Below are 19,142 nucleotides of genomic sequence, written 5' to 3'. Positions count from 1 at the left end.
CAGACATTTGAGCTGTGGTGACTTGGAGGGGAGGAGCTACATCTGAAGAAAATGGAAGGGAGACGAGGAAGGTCTGTGGCCCGTTGAGTTGTGAGAGCCTCCTGCAGGAAACACCAGTAATTTCTTGCCCAGGATCAATATCATGAATAATAGCCTCAATGGCCTGAACATGTCATCACAAGTCCCTGCCTATAGCTGACCCCAGGCTTGACACTTTCCCCCTTTATAATGCTGATAGCATGTAGGCCTCAGTGTTATCCCACTGTGTACTCACCTCCTCTAAGCTGCCCTAAGCTAGACACCGCCGACAAATAGTCATGACAAAATTTCTTAAATGCTTTAATTGCCTTCCTGCTGCTGCTGCACGGATTGCCAACAAGACTCCCAACCCATCCCAGGAAAGATGGAAGGAGATGGAAAGTTCTTAGGGTAATGACCCGATTTTTTTTTTTTCCTGATTTTCCCCTCACCTCCAACTTGCCTCTAAGAGCCTGGGAAAATTCTCACCCATGGTGTCATCTTTTTATGTATGTTGAAAATATCATCTCTAGATTTATACCACTTCTCAGGCCTTTCATTGCCTTATTTCTTTTAAGGTTGCATGTCTGACATCTAAGACCCAATTCTGTCCAGGAAAAAACGCCTGATTTAATCAGTGTCCAATTTTGCGCTCCATTGACTCTCGGTGGATTAGGTTAAAATGAAGCAGCAGTCTTGCTGCTGCTGTTGCTTGTAGCTACACATACCAGGAGATCTGTTGTCAAGGTATATCATGCTTGTCTGTCTTGCGCCATTTTCACACATCCACTGTCACTCACATGCAACTGCTCTGTCATGTCTGTCATCCAATAGATGTCCTCTACTTTGTTCTCTAGAAGAGATCTCATGTCTTGCAAACGTCTTGCATAAGGTGCTATTTCCTCTAGCCAAATATTGGGATGACCAAAACCATCATAATTATCTCCCACCACAACTTCCTCCCATACTATCCACTGAATCTCCCTTTCCACAGTTTACAATGTCAGTTCTCTTCAACCCTCCACCTCTGTAACTTCCTCCAGCTTTATACCCTACCCACGCATATGAGAACTCTCTCTGGCCTCTTACACATGACCCCCAAGCGGACCCTTCACTCCACCATTAGTAGCCATGTAGACCCAGTGGTTTGTCATTCCCACTTCATCTTCCTTTCCATCTTTAAACCCACCTCTTTAACCAAACTTTAGTTTATCTTTTCCAATACCCCCTTTTTGGTTCATAGCTTGTTTTTATTGTGCCTCTGTGAAGCACCCTGGGACTTTTCCTGTATTAAAGACACCATACAGAATTTAATCCAGCCTACAGGTTTAACCAGAAACCTGGAGTCATCTCCTTTGTGGAAGGCCCACCATGCTAAGTGCCAAGAGGCACTTAATTGGTCAGCGGCAGACCTTCCAGAGATTTAGGACTCCAGAGAGTGGAAATCCGCCCCCTCCCCACTGAGAACTACCAGCCAATTAGAGTCTGGAAGCTGTCCATTACAGGAAACACTAATGGGAGGGACAGCAGCTGTCGCTAATACACCAGTGGAGGCCAAGGATCGCTGAGGGATCCAAGCCCAGGTGACTGAGGGAGAGATGGGGATGGGGAAGGGAGTCGGCAGCAAGGGCAGTGGGTTGGCTCATGGTAGAACCCCCACCGTCTCGATGCTGTGTACTTTGATCAGGCACTGTACCTTTGAACGAAGGGCCACCCTGCCCCCCCTGCCCTGGGAGCCTGCAATCATACCCAACAGAGTTTGAGTTTTGCGCTTCCTGCATTGTGACTCCCTTGCCCACTGCTACAGACAAACATATGAATTAGGACCGGGAGTAGGCCATTCAGCCCCTTGAGACTGCTCTGCAATTTGATAAGACATGGTTGAACAACTGTGCCCTCAACTCTAGTTTCTTGTCTACCTCCTAGATTCTTGGTTAACAAGGGATATACCTAGCGCAGCATTAAAAATATTCAATGACTCTGCCTCCATTGTTCTATGTGGATGAGATTTCCACATACTAACCACCCTCTGAGAGAAAAAAATAATAATCTCTGTTTTAAATGGGAGGCTCCTTATTTTTAAATGGTGCCCCCTAGTTCTAGTATCTCCCAAAGAGGGCAACATTCTCTTGGCATCCACCCTGTCAAGTCATCTCAGGGTTTTATCTGTTTAACTATGATCACCTCTCATTCTTCTATACTCCAACTGATACAGGCCTAACCTGCCCAACCTTTCCTCATAAGATAATCCCTTCATTCCAGGGAACAGTCTAGTGAACCTTCTCTGAACTGTATTCAATGCAATTCTTTCCTTTCTTTCAGGAAGGAGACTAAAACTATACACAGTACTTCAGATGCAGTCTCACCAAGGCCCAGTACAGCTGTAACAAAACTTCCCTGCTTTTATATTCAATTCCCCTTGCAATAAACATCAACATTCCATTTGCCTTCCTAATCCCTTGCTGTACCTGCATACTAACTTTTTGTAATTCATTTACCAGGACACTCAGATCCCTCTGCATTGCAGGGTTCTGCAATCTCTCTCCATTAAAAAAATATGCTGTTTTTCTATTCTTTTTGCCAAAGTGGACAAGTTCACATTTTCCCACATTATATCCTACCTGGCAAATTTTTGCCCAGTCACTTAATCTCATCGATATCCCTTTGCAGATTCCTTCAGCTGGATTTTGTGGCCCCCTGTTGGGTGAGTTTTTGGTGGGGTGGCATGTAAAATATAAGGAGTGGCAAGGCCACCACCTTCCTGCCCACCCCCGAGCTGTCCCCTTTAACACGATAGATGAACAGATGCCGTCCACCCAAGATATTTAAATAAATAATTGGCTTGTTAACAAGCCAATTGACGTGTATAATATGCTGCCCACGTCATAACATGTAGGTGGGCGGGAGTGGGCAGGCAGTTTTTAAAATTTATTTGTGTAAAGGTGGGAAGGAAAGGGGGGGCACATCTTTCAGAGGGTGTCATTTGCAAATTGGGCTCCAGATTTTACATCGGTCTTTCTGACCCCCTGCCTGCCCTCCAAAATGGGCCCTCCCATCCCCCTCACTCCACTCCCTGGGCTGCCTGATCCCTTTCTGTCCAAGACCCCCAACTTACCTGGATTGGGACACCATAGCTGCTTTGTTTGTGGGCCTCCTTGCAGTCCTGGCACTGTTCTCTAATCAATTCTAGTGCTGCTGGGACTGCTAGAGCTGCTGGCCAATCATATTGGCCCATTGAGGGCGAAGCCCCTCTCACATCCTTGTTAGCCTGCCCACAGCATATTATGGCTGCTGGGTGTGCTTCTTTTCCTTGCATCTGCTGCTGGCCAGCTCTTGCAATGGGAGACTGGGGTTAGGGGACTGGTGAGCAGTCCACCTTCCCATAAAATCCAGACCCTTATGCCCGCCTCACAACCTACTCTCCTACCTATCTTTGTGCCAGCAGCAAATTTACATTCCATCCCTTCATCCAAGGCATTGGTATAGATTGCAAATAGTTGAAGTCTCAGCACTGATCCCCATGATACTCCATTAGTTATAGTTTGTCAACCCAAAAATGACCCATTTGCCCCTTCTCTCTGCTTCTGTTAGCTAACAAGTCTTCTATCCATGATAATATATTACCTCCTGCATTATGAGCTCTTATTTTGAGTAGGAACTCTTGATACAACACTTCATCGAATGCCTATTGGAAAAAGTACACTACATCTACAGGTTCCCCTTTATCCATGCTGCTTGTTACTTCTTCAAAGAACTCTAATAAATTAGTCAAACATAATTTCCCTTTCAAAAAAACATGTTGACCCTGCCTGATTGCATTAAGATTTTGTAATTGCCCTGCTATTAGCTCCCTAATAATAGACTCTAGCATTTTCCCTATGACAGATGTTAGGCTAACTAGCCTGTAGTTCCCTGCTTTCTGTCTCCCTTTCTTTCTTAAATAGAGGAGTTATATTTACTATTTTCCAACCTGAAGGAACTTTTCCAGAATCTAGAGAATTTTGGAAAATTACAACCAATGCCTCAGCAGTCATTTCTTATAGGACCCTAGGATACAAGCCATCAGGCGTGGGGACTTGTCAGACTTTAATTCTGATAGTTTTCTCAGTACTCTTTCTCTGGTGATTGTGATTGGTTTGGGGTCCTCTATGTCCTTCATCTCTTGATTTACAAGTATGTCTGTGATGTTATTTGTGTCTTCTACAGTGAAGACAGACACAAAATATCTGTTCAATGCTTCTGCCATTTCCTTATTTCCATTAGTAATTCCCCATTCTCACTCTCCAGAGGAAGAACATTCCCTTTAATTACTCTTTTCCTTTTTAAGTGCTTGTAGAAACTCTTACTATCAGTGTTTTTTTTAAAATTCATTCGTGGGATGTTGGTGTCTCTGGCTAGGCCAGCATTTATCGCCCATCCCCAATTGCCCTTGAGAAGATGCTGGAACTGCTGCAGTCCATGTTTTGCAGCAACATCCACAGTGCTGTTAGGAAGGGAGTTCCAGGATTTAGACCCAGAGACAGTGAAGGAACAGCGATAGTGGGCTGAATTTTATGTTGATCGGGTGGGCGTGTGCCCGACGCGGTCATGCGGGAAATCATGCGTGATGACATCGGGCAAGCATCTCAAAGTTATCCTGTGCTCATGCAATATTTTGCTTGGCAGGTGCACGCATAGATCGGACACATGCCCGCAGACAATTAAGTGGGCAATTAAGCCCATTAATGGCATAATTGCCCTTTTTTTTAGTCTGTCAATCTTATGGTTGATAGACAGGCGAATTGGCCAGGCGGCCTTTACATTTTTCATGAAACCTCATCCAAGGGCAGGGTGAGGTTTCTGTTATTAAATAAAATAAAAATAAAAATCTGTGGACAGCATTTTTATCATCTATTTGTTCGGGTGGCTGATTGTGATGCTTGGACAATTTTTTCTGATTTTTGAAACCTTATTTCATGGCCTTTGAGTCTGCAGCTCCCTGAAGCAGCTATCTACCTTCTGGGAACTTTCTCTCAATGCTTGCCCACACCCAGGTTGACGTTATTACTCACCCCCAATACACGTTCATGTTTAGTTACCATTATATAAGTATATAGAACAGGTGAATCTATGAGTCTCTAAAGCTTAAAGGTAATCAGCTGGTACATCCAGATCTTGTAATGGTAACAGTGTCTGGAGGTGTCTTTAATTGCCCACAGTGACCTATGGGGTTGTCATTCTTGGATGTTGTTCCTGTTTGCAATTGGGGTCTTGTCCTAGATGCAATAGGACTGTCTGGTGGTTAAGTAGCTGGAATGGAGGGGTGGCGTAGTTGTGTTGTCACTGGACTGAGACCTAGGGTAATTCTCTGGGGACCCGGGTTCGAATTCCACCATGAGGAATGGTGAAATTTTAATTAAGTAAAAATCTAGGATTGAAAGTCTGATGATGACCATGAAACCGTTGCCTAATAGAGGAAGGAAATCTGCTGTCCTTACCTGGTCTGGCCTACATGTGATTCCAGGCCCACAGCAATGTGGTTGGCTCTTAAATGCCCTCTGAACAAGGACAACTAGGGATGAGCAATAAATGCTGCCCTAGCCAGCAACACCCATGTCTCATGAATGGATAAAACAAAAATGACCTGACTTGTCCTGGATGATGCCTCAATGTGTGTAATGACTTCATAGGACCTTGGTTTTGAACAAATCCTTGACACCTTGACTGGTTGCCAAGTACCTTCTTGGGATTCTGGATGTGAATTTGTTGTCCCAACTTGGCAATTCAGTACCTGCATTTTTACCATACACATTGGTCAGCTTCTCTTGCAGTTTTAAAAGTTGCTGTCAAGTTTCTGAGAGAGTAGAATGGGTAAAAGTAGGTAAATTGATGTGCACTAGTCTGCCGAACATGAGCTATACCGGTGATGGAATAATTGCACTTAAATGTGCTGTTCTCAGATATAACAGTGAAATGTTTAGATCTTGCTTCTGTCTACGTTTGAGAATTAGGGATTTCAATGTGCAAATCATTCATTGAGCTAGGCTGATAGATCTAGGGTAATGAGGAGAAGAAGTAGTGTGATCGATATTCTACTTCTCATACATATCCCGAAATGGTTTACCAATAAATTGTAGACCGATATCCATAATTATCTCTCTGGGCACACCAGACAAACAGAAAATAGCACTTAGAGTGAGCGCAACAGTTGTGCTTGACCTATTGTGCAATTGTCAAATAATGGGGTATTTGGTAAAGTAGTGAACCATTACGATGAAGTCAGTGCCATGGACATGAAAGTGGTCGGATATGATTTTGGTTCAAGAATGGATAGGAACCTCATGTGAAATCAGTGGTTCTTCGTGCTGACTTGGCATATACTCTAGACATGCCTTTTACTTCTTGACAACGATGTTGACGTCATTGTTCCTACTGGGCCAACAGACTGTCTCTCTTGCAAATCTTCTCATCCAATCTATGCCCATGTGTGAGTAATGAAGTTGTTGAAGAATATCAGATCGTAAAAGTTCACAGTACGATGACCTGCCTGCCTTTAAAAACTACTCTTTGGGAAATTCCTAGCTCATCCTAGTACGGCCAAAATGGTCTCATGTGTTCATAGACATGCTGAATTGAATCAAGTAACCCTCTAGTTCTGTTGAAGGGTCATGAGGACTCGAAATGTCAACTCTTTTCTTCTCCGCTGATGCTGCCAGACCTGCTGAGTTTTTCCAGTTAATTCTGTTTTTGTTTTGGATTTCCAGCATCCGCAGTTTTTTTGTTTTAATCCTTTACTGATGGTCTTCCACAGTTTCTGTAGTGTAGAAACTTTTGCATTTCTTCTTGTAGCCGCTGGCAAAATGTGTTGTGCAAAATGTACCAGATCAATTGACGAATTTGTATTGTCCTGCAAGTACAATGTTGCAGTTCTCTTGAAACTGCTAATTTTGTCAAAACATTCTGGATATTTCAGTGTTAGGTCATGAAAAGAGGTGATAGGAGTAGTTTCTGAGGCTGATCTGCCATATGAAGTCTGCCAAGTTTCATTAATTGTCACGAGTGCAAGTCACGGCATGCCAGTAGACTGCTATTTCTAGGCCTTTTATGTCCATGATATAGAACAGTTGTGACACCCATGAGGATTGATTGTACTTGCACTCCAGGGCTATGGATCCTATGCATGGAAATAGTGAACTGTTGTATTCTGAAAGTTGCATGGTAGTAGGTTTTAATATGGGCTTCCATGCCTGTGGATACATGTCTTTTAGAATCCGCGGAGGTAGTATTTTAGCACCTGTCCCAGTGTCAATCTTGGCCAATGACGAGTAGTTGCCAAATTTCTCAGGACAAATAATTTGTACCTGGGCAAACACCGCAGGTGATATGGTAGTATCTGTTTTCCATGTGTTTGACAGTGTGAAACCTGTGTTCTGCACCTTGTTGTGCACATTATTGTCATTTTCTGGTTTGTCAATCACCTCATGTATGTTTCTTATGGGATACTGGATGGTCATTTTCATTGCTTGAAGGTACCCATTGGGTTCGGTTTGTTTGGGTCAATGCACGGTACTTTATAGCTGCATCAGCCTTTGCTCCAGTGCATTGCCACTGTCACATGTCTTGCAGAATTGATTAAAGGCTGGGCATTCCATCTGTGCATGCAGAAGGCCACACCTTCCACATGTCTTGCTAGTTTGGTTGTGCTAGTCAGTGCGTCAACAATCAGGGTTGTGCTTAGGACCTGTAAGCTTCATCGACCTGTGAGGATCACTTAGTACTTACATTCATCCTTGAGTAGTTTGCCGATGCTATAAGTTTTTGGCTTGTCCAGCAGATATTTCTGGAATTCTTCCATGGGAGTGGAATTCGGTCTATCAGGTCTGCATTTGAAAAATCTGCATCTGATGACTAAGTGTCTATGAATTCTGTAGGCTGTTGTCAAAGTGACATGAATTCTAGTCATTGAATATGGAAGTAAACCTGATTTTGAACCAGTCTTCCAATATAGCCTGTACCTTCTGGGGATCCTATAGCTCTTCTGCTATTAATCCTGTTCAGCCTGCGTAGAACTTCATTTCCAATTGCTAGGTGAATTTTTACGTCTTGCTTGACTGGTTCAGACACACCTGAATCAAGAAACAATAGCTCTTTTTTTTAATTCGGACAGTAGGTCAGCTGTATTCCAATTCAAAGTGGGGAATTTTGTGGACATTTTGCCAATATCCCATTGACCTTCCTCCTTGTTTTATTCAATTTATTGTTCAGCAATTCCTGTGGCCACCTGTTATAATCACAACCTTGTCTGCCAAATTTTTATGATGGTTTTATTTGGGGTTTTTTTATTTGATTCTCCCTCATTTGCTATCGATCCAGCTCACACCCTGGCCTGTCCCCTTTCCTGTCTGAGCTAAACCAGTGCTGGTCTTCTCGACATGCTGTCCCACTCACTGAACTGACATGCTATGCACTGCAATCTCACCACAAGGGATCCATCTGCCTACCAGCTCTTTACTTGAGCAATATCCATCCTGTGTCTTCAAAGCTTTTCTGTGCAGTCAACACACTGTGATTTCCACACTCTCTGGCGCTGTGAACATGTTGCGTCTGACCAGGATGTCGAGAGTCATTTCATGCCATGTAGCACCATCTACTGCTGTTCACCATGTAGTTTCCTGTGCTTAATCCTCTTGCCACACTGTTTGACCACCGCTGAACACCAGGCCATGTTTTTAAAATGATATAGAGGCACCAAGGGATTGTGTAAACATGCATTCATTTGCGTTCATTTATTTAAACCAGGCACATGAGAACATATATACATGCATAGGAAGCTTGAAGACATCATCAGCAGAGCTGATTCTGCTCACAGGTCGAAGTGAAACTGAGGCTGGATCACATGACTTTCCAGAGATGGTGTGCTGCTCTTCCTTAAAGGAATATTACAATAAAGACCACCAGCAGACTATCCACATCAATGAATTTAGGTTCCTTCTCCTCAATCCTCATTAGAAAGCTCAATTGTACCCAACCTCTACTCAACTGGCAAGAAACACTGAACATGCTCTATTCTAGACTACCAGGGAGTTTGGAGGTATCGCCATCAAAATACTTGAATTTGCATTTCTACCTTCCACCACCTTCAGAAGTGTACACAGAAAGCAGAACAAATTCTTCCCAATCTGTCAGAATCAGCAGGGTGCTCAATGCATTTCCTGCTTCCATTAATTCATTATGGAACTTAGACAGTCTGAACTCTCCAACACTGTCAATACACTCACATCAATTTTAAAAAAGAAATTCTTGCATTTTATATAGTATCTTATCACATCTCTCAAGCACATCTCAAAGTCAATAATTTATTTTGCCATGCAGTAATTGTTGCTGAATACAAAAATGAGGCAGCCATTTTGCAAATAACCAATTCCTGTAGTAATAAAGTGAATAACTAATTGATCTGTAATTTGGTGGTTTTCATTGATAGAGCACATTGACGAGGGCAGCAGGATAACTCTCTACTAATATTTGAGTGGTTTAGCAGAAAATCATGGGTGCATTTCCCACAATTTTCCTCTATTAATGTCAGTTCAGGCTCAGTCTAGCATCTCATGGGCCTTTACTAATTATACGAAACAGGCATGTTGTTGAGGTGTAATAAAGGCAGCATTATTTTGGACCTGAGCTATATGTGATCTGGGAGTGCTTGATACTGAGATCAGGTGACCAAAATGACCACATTCCTTTGTTCCAACCTTGAACTTGCTGAGCAAAAAAGAAAAGGTATAAAGTTATATTTTCTTCCATTCTCTGCTGACATGCTAATAAAGCTACATTTGTCACTACATTAGCAACTGGAGGGAAATATAGATCTATATTACTGTATACTAACTGCATTATTTCTCAGTAGCCTGCTGTTGATTAGCAATAATTGAATAATTATACAATGTTGCTGCATTGGAACATGCAACATGGAACACACAAGTTGCCAAGGCAGCCATCATCAGTTAAAGAAAAATCCAAAACTGATGAACCCACAACTATGAATTGCAAGTGTTGCGCTGCCTTCCCAGAATCGACCACAGGAGACTCAGATACAGGTTAACAATTGTTTTAATCAAGTGAACACAGGGAGAGTCTGCCTTAGACTAGCTAAAAATGAACTCTGCCGATTACAGAAAAACCATCTTTTTCAATGCAGAGTTAGTCACACACACATTGTGTTAGTCAAATTCTACTCTTGTTCATACAAAATCGCATAATAAGCGGATGTCCCTGGTTCTAGGCGAGCTGCTCACCCAACAAGGCCTCTTTATCTTGTTCTAGCCTCGTACTGTTTGTCTTTACCTTACCTGTTTATCCTCATCCTCCCTTTATGTCTCCTTTCTAGTTAATCGCTTGTGAGCTCCAAGTTCTTTCTGGAAAGTTCTGCTAATATCGACCCTATCCTGTACAAGGTTGGCCTCGAGAATTATGCTCACCTTTGGCTTTACTAATAGAAGTCCCTGTTTAACTCTTACAGTCTGCCCTTTTTGCCCTTGGCCTATCCCAAGGTAGTCAATTCAGTGGTACTGTCCTCTCCCTTTACGCTCTGCCACCCATTGATACTGGCCAGGTATCCAGCTTAGGGTTGTAATAGTACTGACCATCTGTACTAGTTGGCCCTTCAATCTTGGCCCCTGATTTAACATTTTGTTGCCCCCAACTTTTAAGTCCCCATCGCCATTCCTTGTGCAACCTCCTGGTATGAAAGATTAGGCATATTAAATATAAAATTAATAACAGTTGAGCAATAACTAGAGCATGGGAGATAATCTGAATCCACAGGTGTATCTGTACATTTGATCACCAATTCCACAGTTCCTCCCACCAGGTGGTAGAGTCTATTTGTCTAATGTTGTCACTTAAGGCTCGAGTCTGTTGCTGGAGTGTATAATATGTCCTTTACACTTGTTGGGTCTCTTTCCAGATTTGGGTGAGGTTAATAGTGGGGTAGCACAGGAGAACTGGCTCAGATACTGCGTCAGGTTGTCTTTTATGCTCTCCTCAGCTTAAACATTAACTGTTCCTCTCTTATATAATTCAACCAGTTCTACCTTCCCCATTCTTGCCGGCACCTGTGTGGGTGTAAGCACACCAAATGGTTGTATATGCGGCATGACCAGTTATTCCCATAAAGGAACTCTTGCTGCTATGTGGCAATACAATGTCTCCCATTACCCATGTATGCAACGTGGGTTGGCTCTTTTGCAGCCCATATAGTCTCCACTTTACAATTGACTGTAGCATTAAATTCGCACCTTGGCTCTTCTGTTTTGGCTATCAGATGAGTGTATACTACTGAGGTGGCTTCAGCACTGCATCCATCTAATGAAGCACTAACCATACTACCCTCTATCTCTCTTGCATATGGCGGTATATTGTGATATCTTACATAATAATTCCCCTTAATTACCCCTATATTCTCTACTTTATATAATGCCCCACTGGATATTGACTTGGATATAATGGGTATTAACAAGACAATGTTTATCAATATGTGATTACCCATTATACATCCAGCATCAGTTCCATACACATGAGTCAAGCCCCTGAGCTGGCAACCCATCCAATTGTGATTGTGTTGTGAAAGGTTAAAAAGATGTGCATTTTTTATAATCTGGGGATTTGGATAATCTCCTCATTCCCTCATGAATTTATCTCAAAGTCTCCCGTGTCTGTTCAAGCACCCATGATCCATAGGTACCGCAGACCCTGTTCCTATTTGCATCTTTCGAGATGTTCTTACCCATTCTAATGAATTTGTTAATAATGCCTGCATGACCCTTCAGCACACTGGTCAAGCTCTGAACTGTTTGTGTCAGGTCTTGGTCTGCGCCTGGTTGCGAGTCTTGGATTCCATTTTCTTAAGCTGCGAACTTAGGATTTGGATCTTTTGGACCACAGTAGCTAGGTTGATGGAATTAACTACTGAGGTCCCTGTATTAAACACTATAACAACATCATTTACCAGGCTGCGCTTCAGATGGTTCTTCCCAAGGGCCATGGGCTGTGTTCCACTGTTGACCTGAGCTGCTTCTATCAGCCACTGACCAATTAAGGCCATATACAGTGCTTAAGCATGAGTCGAGCACCACTGGGGCAGGGTTATGTCGGAAATGTTTAGGACCCACGGGTACCAGCTCATGGTGTACATTATCGTACAAGCTCTTATTATCATTAATCAGCACACATCTATCTTCCTGTCTTGGGCTTACTATCGGACAAGGTGGGTCAATTGGTGTGGTTTGTGGGGTTTTGAATGCATCTGCTGGGACCGATCGTCCTGTTGTCATGAAAGGTGGAGAAGTGGTTGTAACGATACTTTCCTTGGGGTATACTCTCCATGTCCACCTATCATCCTGTGCCCATGCCCGTCTATTATTGTCATTCGGACCAGAAGTGACCCATCCCTGATTCTTGAGGGGAGAATGCATAAAAAACTGGGCACATCCTGTCAGGCATGCCACATGTATGTGACTTCCTTTCTCACAAATAAAATCATCCCATTCCGTATGTTTAAAGCATGCATCAGTTAGGCTTAGGAATTTTAAAAATGAACAAGTTTTACTAAAGAGTCCCCACCAACCGTTCATGTGTGTCAAGTCGTTACCTCTTCCATGTCTCAACTTAAATAAACCATACTGCAATGCAAAATTGCTTACTCTCCTCTTGTTACGTTCAGTGTCCCATATTGGGTGCTGCACTCTGCACTGTTTGTGGTATACCATAGGCCCTCCTGTGGTGTACATTGGGTGGTATTCCCCATTTCCTCGGCTAGGATTACCAATCCCACGAGTATTGGTGTGACGGTTAACATTCTCTAAATTAAACAAGTAACTGTCCCAGTTGTCACCGGTCAGTTGACATTAGGTCTGTAAGACAAAATTAATTAATTAGCAAAATACTTCAGCTGTGACCAGTGTTTTCAGGCCCTCTTTTTTCTAATGTCCATGCAGACACACGTATTACTGGTCATGATTACCTCATATGGCCCCACCCACCTGGGTGCAAATCCTGGCTTAAGGCAAAATACTGCAGATGCTGGAAACCTGAAACAAAAATAAAAAATGCTGGAAAAACTCATCAGGTCTGACAGCGTCTGCGGAAAGAAAGACAGACTTAATGTTTCGAGTCCGTATGACTCTTCTTCAGAGCAAAAGGGAAGTAAAAATTTGGTGAAATTTATACTTTTAAGTGGGGTGGAGCAGGTGAAGCTGGATAGAAGGCCAGCTATAGGTGGAGGCAAAGGAGAGATTGCCAAAGAAGCCATAAACAAAAGTTGGTAGTACTGGCTAAAGGATGTGCTAATGGTGACGTTAAGGATAGAAAGCAGAATGTGATAATAGCTGGACCAGGGTAAGCACTCTGGAAAGAACAACATGAACAAGTGACAGATGGCCCTAGTAGGGGTGGGGTGGGGGGAGGGAACTGTGGTGGGGGAAAAAAAATTGAAAATAGGCTAAAAGGTGGGGATGAAACAATGATTAAAAATGAAAATAAATTTTAAAATAATAATAAAAATAAGTGGAAAAAAATAAAATTAAATTAAAATTTAAAAATTAAAATTAAAAATGAAAAAAACCTTTTTTCAATATTCTTTTTTATTTTTTAATGTTTATTTTATTTTTTCCACTTATTTTTATTATTATTATTTTAAAATTTATTTTCATTTTTATTCATTCTGTCCCATTGTGGGCCATTCCGTGGTATATTTTTATGAGGTCCTGTGGTATATTTCCTTTCCTTCCTTTCACCAAATTCCATCTTTGCCTTTGCCTGCCCCCTGTCTTTCCCACTGACTGCTCTCTTCTCCCTCAATGTCTCTGTGTAAATCAGCCATATTCACTTCCTTGGGTCTAATTGCTGCTGCGGCTACCTGATACTCAAGACCAGTTGCCGCAGCCTCAATAGCTGTTTCATCCGCCCCTTGGTTGCCCAATTCAATGGGGTCTGCCACCTTCTGGTGAGCCTTGACCTTTATTACTGCTGCCTCTAGTGGTAGCTTCATAGCCTCCACTCATTCCTTAACTATTGCTTCATGTTGTACATGTCCTCCTCCTGGTGTAACATATCCCCTCTGGCTCCAAGCAACCAAATAATCGTGCAGCAACCCAAAAGCATATCTATTATAGGTATAAATATTAGCTCTTTTCCCCTCTGCCATATGCAAGGCCTCTTTTAACGCTACCAACTCCACTACTTGGGCTGAAAGGTCCCTGTTAGTTAACCCCTGCCTAAGATCCATTCTTCTCCTTCGACAACAGCCCATGCAATACAGAGCATCCCATCCACATATCTGTGGGACCCATGTATGTACAGGGACATATCTATATCTTCTAACTCATTGCCTTGTTGAAAAGTATCCTACCGGCCTCATCTGATCTCCATGTTCCTGAGCAGGTACCATGCTGTAAAATCCTCCCTCACTTCTATCCTGGTCCGCTATTGTCTGCTGCTGTCTCACCTCAGACCTCAATTCCTTTAGCTGTCTACACATCTCTACAATGCACCTTCTTATCCTATCTTTCAATGGCTCAGTATCTTCACCTCTAGTGATGGTTCTCTCTGGGAGCCACTTAACTCTGCATGTGATCATGGTGTTAATCCTGTGGTCTTACTTTTTGCAGCTCGCTGGGACATTAATATAGTCAGTAATACAACTATTTAGCCTTTTCCCAACTTTCCCTTTACCTGTATCCATCTTGTGGTAAAATGTTGTTAAGTGTTATTTCTCGTTATCCTTCAATTGCCTCAACTACAGCTTCCTTATACTTATACCTTTAAGTTTTTTTTACTCCCTCTGACCATGGTCACCCGAAGATTCTCTTGAGGTCAGTTTCCCTATTGCTGTGATGGTTTAAAATATGTCCTTACTCTTTAGGCCATAGTAATCATTCCATGTCAACCAAAGCCCCATCTGCCCTCTCAGGTGGATGTAAGCAATCCCAAAGCACTATTTTGAAGAAGAGCAGGAGACTTATCCCTGGTGTCCTGGACAACATTTATCTCTCAATCAACATCACAAAAAACAGGTTATCTGGTCGTTATCACATTTCTATTTGTGGGAGTTTGCTGTGCGCAAATTGGCTGCTGTTTTTCCTAAATATAACAGTGACTACAATTCAAAGTACTTCAATGGCTGTAAAGTGTTTTGAGATGTCCGGAAATCATAAAACCCATTATATTAAATGCAGTCTCTTTTTACTTTCACATAAATGCTACTCTTGCCATGTTGGTAAAGACAAAATCGAGAGTCATCCAGGGCCCACACCTGTAAAAAGGTGTTAAGACATTTGAATATTTAATTAGGGGGCATCAAGCCTGTTTGAGCCCCGCTTTTCAAAACTGGGTGTTCTGAACACATTTTGGACTGACTACGCTCAGGAAAACACAGCCTACTTGCGACCTAAGCATTGGCTCTTAATGAGACCACTGGAAACTGTCAGCAAAAAGGTAAGTTTGTTGAACATTATTCACAGGAAAGGGAGAGGTGATGGAGTGCTTCTTCTGCCTCAACCAGCAGATTGCTGCCAACTCTTCTCAGCCCCCTGCCAATCACTTTTCCCCCTCTTCCAATTGCCCTGCTCCTTCCCAACCGATCTCCCTGCATGTCCTAATCTCCTCCTCCCCCACCCCATAACCAATTTAAGTGTGGCTGCACAACTCTCAAGGGAGACCTCTCCAGGTGATGAAGATCTGAACTCACTGCCAAAATATGTCTGACCATTACAGGTCCCCTTTGACAAATAAAGAGCCTGCAGACATTGAACTCAGAATTATCCATAAACTGCCAGGACACACCCAGCATACATCTGCAGCACATTTGTTTCGTTTATATGAGGTTTGAGACTCAATATCGAGTGTGCCTTGGGCCTATTTGTCATTCCCTGTCCACTCTGTTCCAATCTTCAGAAAATCTTTCCGGTGTATTTTCCTGACCTGTTTTATGAGTGATAGTAATCAATCCTAGAAAAGGATCATTTCCCTCACGATGAATTGCTGTGTTTTCCTTTGATAAAATTGAAAGAAAATCTTCTTCATCATGGTACCGCTCGAATTTTCAGACTGATAGGCAGAATTTTATGTTCCACGGGTGGGCGCGTGCCCAACCCGATTGGGTGTAAAATCCCGCCAGGTGACATCGGGCTAGCGTCCTGACATCATCGTGCACTTGCATGATATTTTGCTCGGCCAGCATGCGCAAAAGTTGGAAGCGCGCCCGCTGACAATTAAGCGGGCAATTAAGCCCAGTGCAATTGTCTGCAATTTTTCATGGCCCATCCAACCTTACGGTTGGCAAATGAGCGAATTGGCCAGGTGGCATTTACATTTTTCATCAAACCTCATCCAGGGGTGGGATGAAATCTCCATTAGGAAATAAAATAAAAATAAATATCTGTTGGACAGCATTTTTACGAGGTTTGCTTTCAGGTGCTCGATTGTGATGCGTGGACATTTTTTTTTGTGGCTTTTTACGGCTTTATTTCATTATATGCAGGTCTGCCTTCAGGGAGCTCTCTCGCAGCGCTCACCCACACTTGCAGTGACATCATTGCCCTCCCTCTTCCTGCCCCCACCCCAGCAGCGCTGAGTTTTTCAGTGCGTGTTTCACGCTGGCTTATTGTTAATTGGCCAGCCAACGTGAAATCGCGGTCGGGGTCCATTTCCCGGCCACTTCCGGGCCGTTCGTGCGTGCCCGATAACCAAAAAAGTTCAGGCCTCAGTCTCATCTCCACATATGCGGTGCAGGTTGCCTGACAATGGGAATGGCCCTATTCCTACGATTTGGACTCAGTTCAACGCTGACTGCTGAAGGCAGACATAAGACAGCAGGGCAGGATCCCCAGAATTCCAGGGCCAGTATGTTTGACATTCCCAGTTGCAGGTAATAATGCTGTTGAAATAACATTGCTTCTGGCCAAATATAATGTTGATCCGTAACAGTCAACCTGCCTATGAACTTCCTGCACCAATCTACCTAAAATATAGGTCATGGACTTTATGGCTTTTCAATACTACAATTTGAGACAAGCATTGATCCTTCACTGTGCAGCTTCACACATGAAGGATATATTCAGGATATTAACACACCCATGGGATTTAGATCACTGGGCAAACTGCTTGGGTTCTGTTCATGGTAACGTTCAAACGCCTTCAGTGAGATACAGTCCTCACAGACTGCCAGCCACTATATCTACATTTCTTTCCCTTGTTCTTATAGTGTGATGATAATAATTCACATATTAGTAATTATGATCCAGAATTACCATATCAAGCCATATTTCAGTTCCACAGTGGGCTCAATTTAAAATAAGCTTCCTGTGGACCAAACACATAGCATTGAAGTTTTTTTTAACTTTTATAACTGCCCTAGGGCTTATGAATCCTAGGGCTTTTGTGAGATCTATTGAAACTGTTCATATGGAACCCTATACTCCATTGAATATCTGTGGCCCCAGGATGTCTAGGTACTATAAGCTCACACAAGAAAATACAATAAATGCATGATTTTATGGAATGCCGATATGTAGTAAGTGTCAACCCTAGATCAGTGGTAGTACTTGTAGTTGGAAGGAGTTGGAAGTTTATGGTTTAAGTCCTATTCCTGAGACTTGAACATAAAATCTAAGGTGAGTCTTCAGTGCAGCATTGAGAGGGTGATGCACTGTTGAAGGTTGAGATATTAAATAGAGGCCTCAGGGGTAATTTTATGCAGGGAATTGAGGTCTTGGCTACCAGGAGAGACCCATGCTGTCTTCTTTGGGGAAGGCCCACCTAATTATGAGCCAATCAGGCAATTAACAGGCCACTGGTGGGCCTTCCATGGGATCAGGAACCAGGAGGCAGGAAGCCCCGCTGACTGAGAGGGGGGTGTAGGGGTTCGGCAGCAAGGGTGGGAATTGGCTTTCAGTGGGCCCTCCCCCTTCCCAATGCTGAATCCCTTGATCGGACTCTGAATGTCTTTCAATGGGTTCCCCTGCAGCCCCAGGAGACCACAAGCAACCCATACAGGTTTACTTATCATGTTCCCCGCATGGGAACAGACCCACCTGCGGGGTGGGAAGGTTGTCCATAGGTCTACCCATCACAGATTTAATCGGGGTGGAGGTGATTAGGTGGCAGGGTCCCCACCTGCTGCATCCCACCCGATTAAATACCCTCACAGACTACAAACATGTCATGAGAGGGAGCGTAAAATGCAGACCTTCATCTTCCCTCTTAGGCGGATAGAAAAGATCCCATAGTATTTTTGTCAAAGAAGAGCAGGAGAATTCTCCCTGCTGTTCTGGCCAATATTTATCTCTCAACCAATATCAACAAAAACAGATTATCATTATTTCATTGGTAATTGCAGGCTGTTGGTATTGTGTACAAGTTTCCTGCTGCATTTTCTACAGCCTGAATTTTTGCAGGGACAGAGCAGGCCTCCAGCTTAGCCAAAGTGGTGCTGGAACCTCAGTTCTGGAAGTCTAGCCCCTGAACCTGGCATCATTTTCACTGGGGGTGATGAATGGGGAAAGTTTGCATATCCATAATCCATGGAAGCAGCTGCACATGTAAAAGTGCAGCTGTCTTCAAACAGATCCAATTATCATTAGTGGGATGCCCAAATCATGACTTGTTGGCTTTACACTTTTCAGGAAAACGTTTAAACTTACCGGAGTTCTTTGAAGAGGTAGGTTACCCTTTTGGAGAAGTAAGGGACCCTTTTTGATAGGCCCAGGGACACCTTTTGGAGAGGTAAGGTGCCCTTTGGGAGAGATCAAGTGTCTTTAGAAGAGGTCAAATGCCCTTTGGGATTTGTAAAAATAAACATGAATGTGCACAGAAATTGTATAAGTTCATTGGAACTGTCAAGCTGTTAAGGCCTTTAAATCCCATTGGAACTATCAAGCTGTCAAGACACTTAAATCTCATGCCCTTTAAATTGAAAGAAGCCTGCAATTTAAAAAGAAATCAGTGCCTGCTATTTCACTCTGTCTTTGGAATATGCCTGAGGACTATCATTATACAATTTGTGCTGCATGATTGATTTCACAACCCATCATTATTACAGTGAGGTGCCTATCAGTTCATAGTCTGATGGCTCCAAGTGGTTATAGTCTTTG

The sequence above is a fragment of the Carcharodon carcharias genome, chromosome 5 (genome assembly GCF_017639515.1).
Source record: "Carcharodon carcharias isolate sCarCar2 chromosome 5, sCarCar2.pri, whole genome shotgun sequence".
Taxonomy (NCBI): domain Eukaryota; kingdom Metazoa; phylum Chordata; class Chondrichthyes; order Lamniformes; family Lamnidae; genus Carcharodon; species Carcharodon carcharias.
This window is presented reverse-complemented; position numbering follows the sequence as displayed.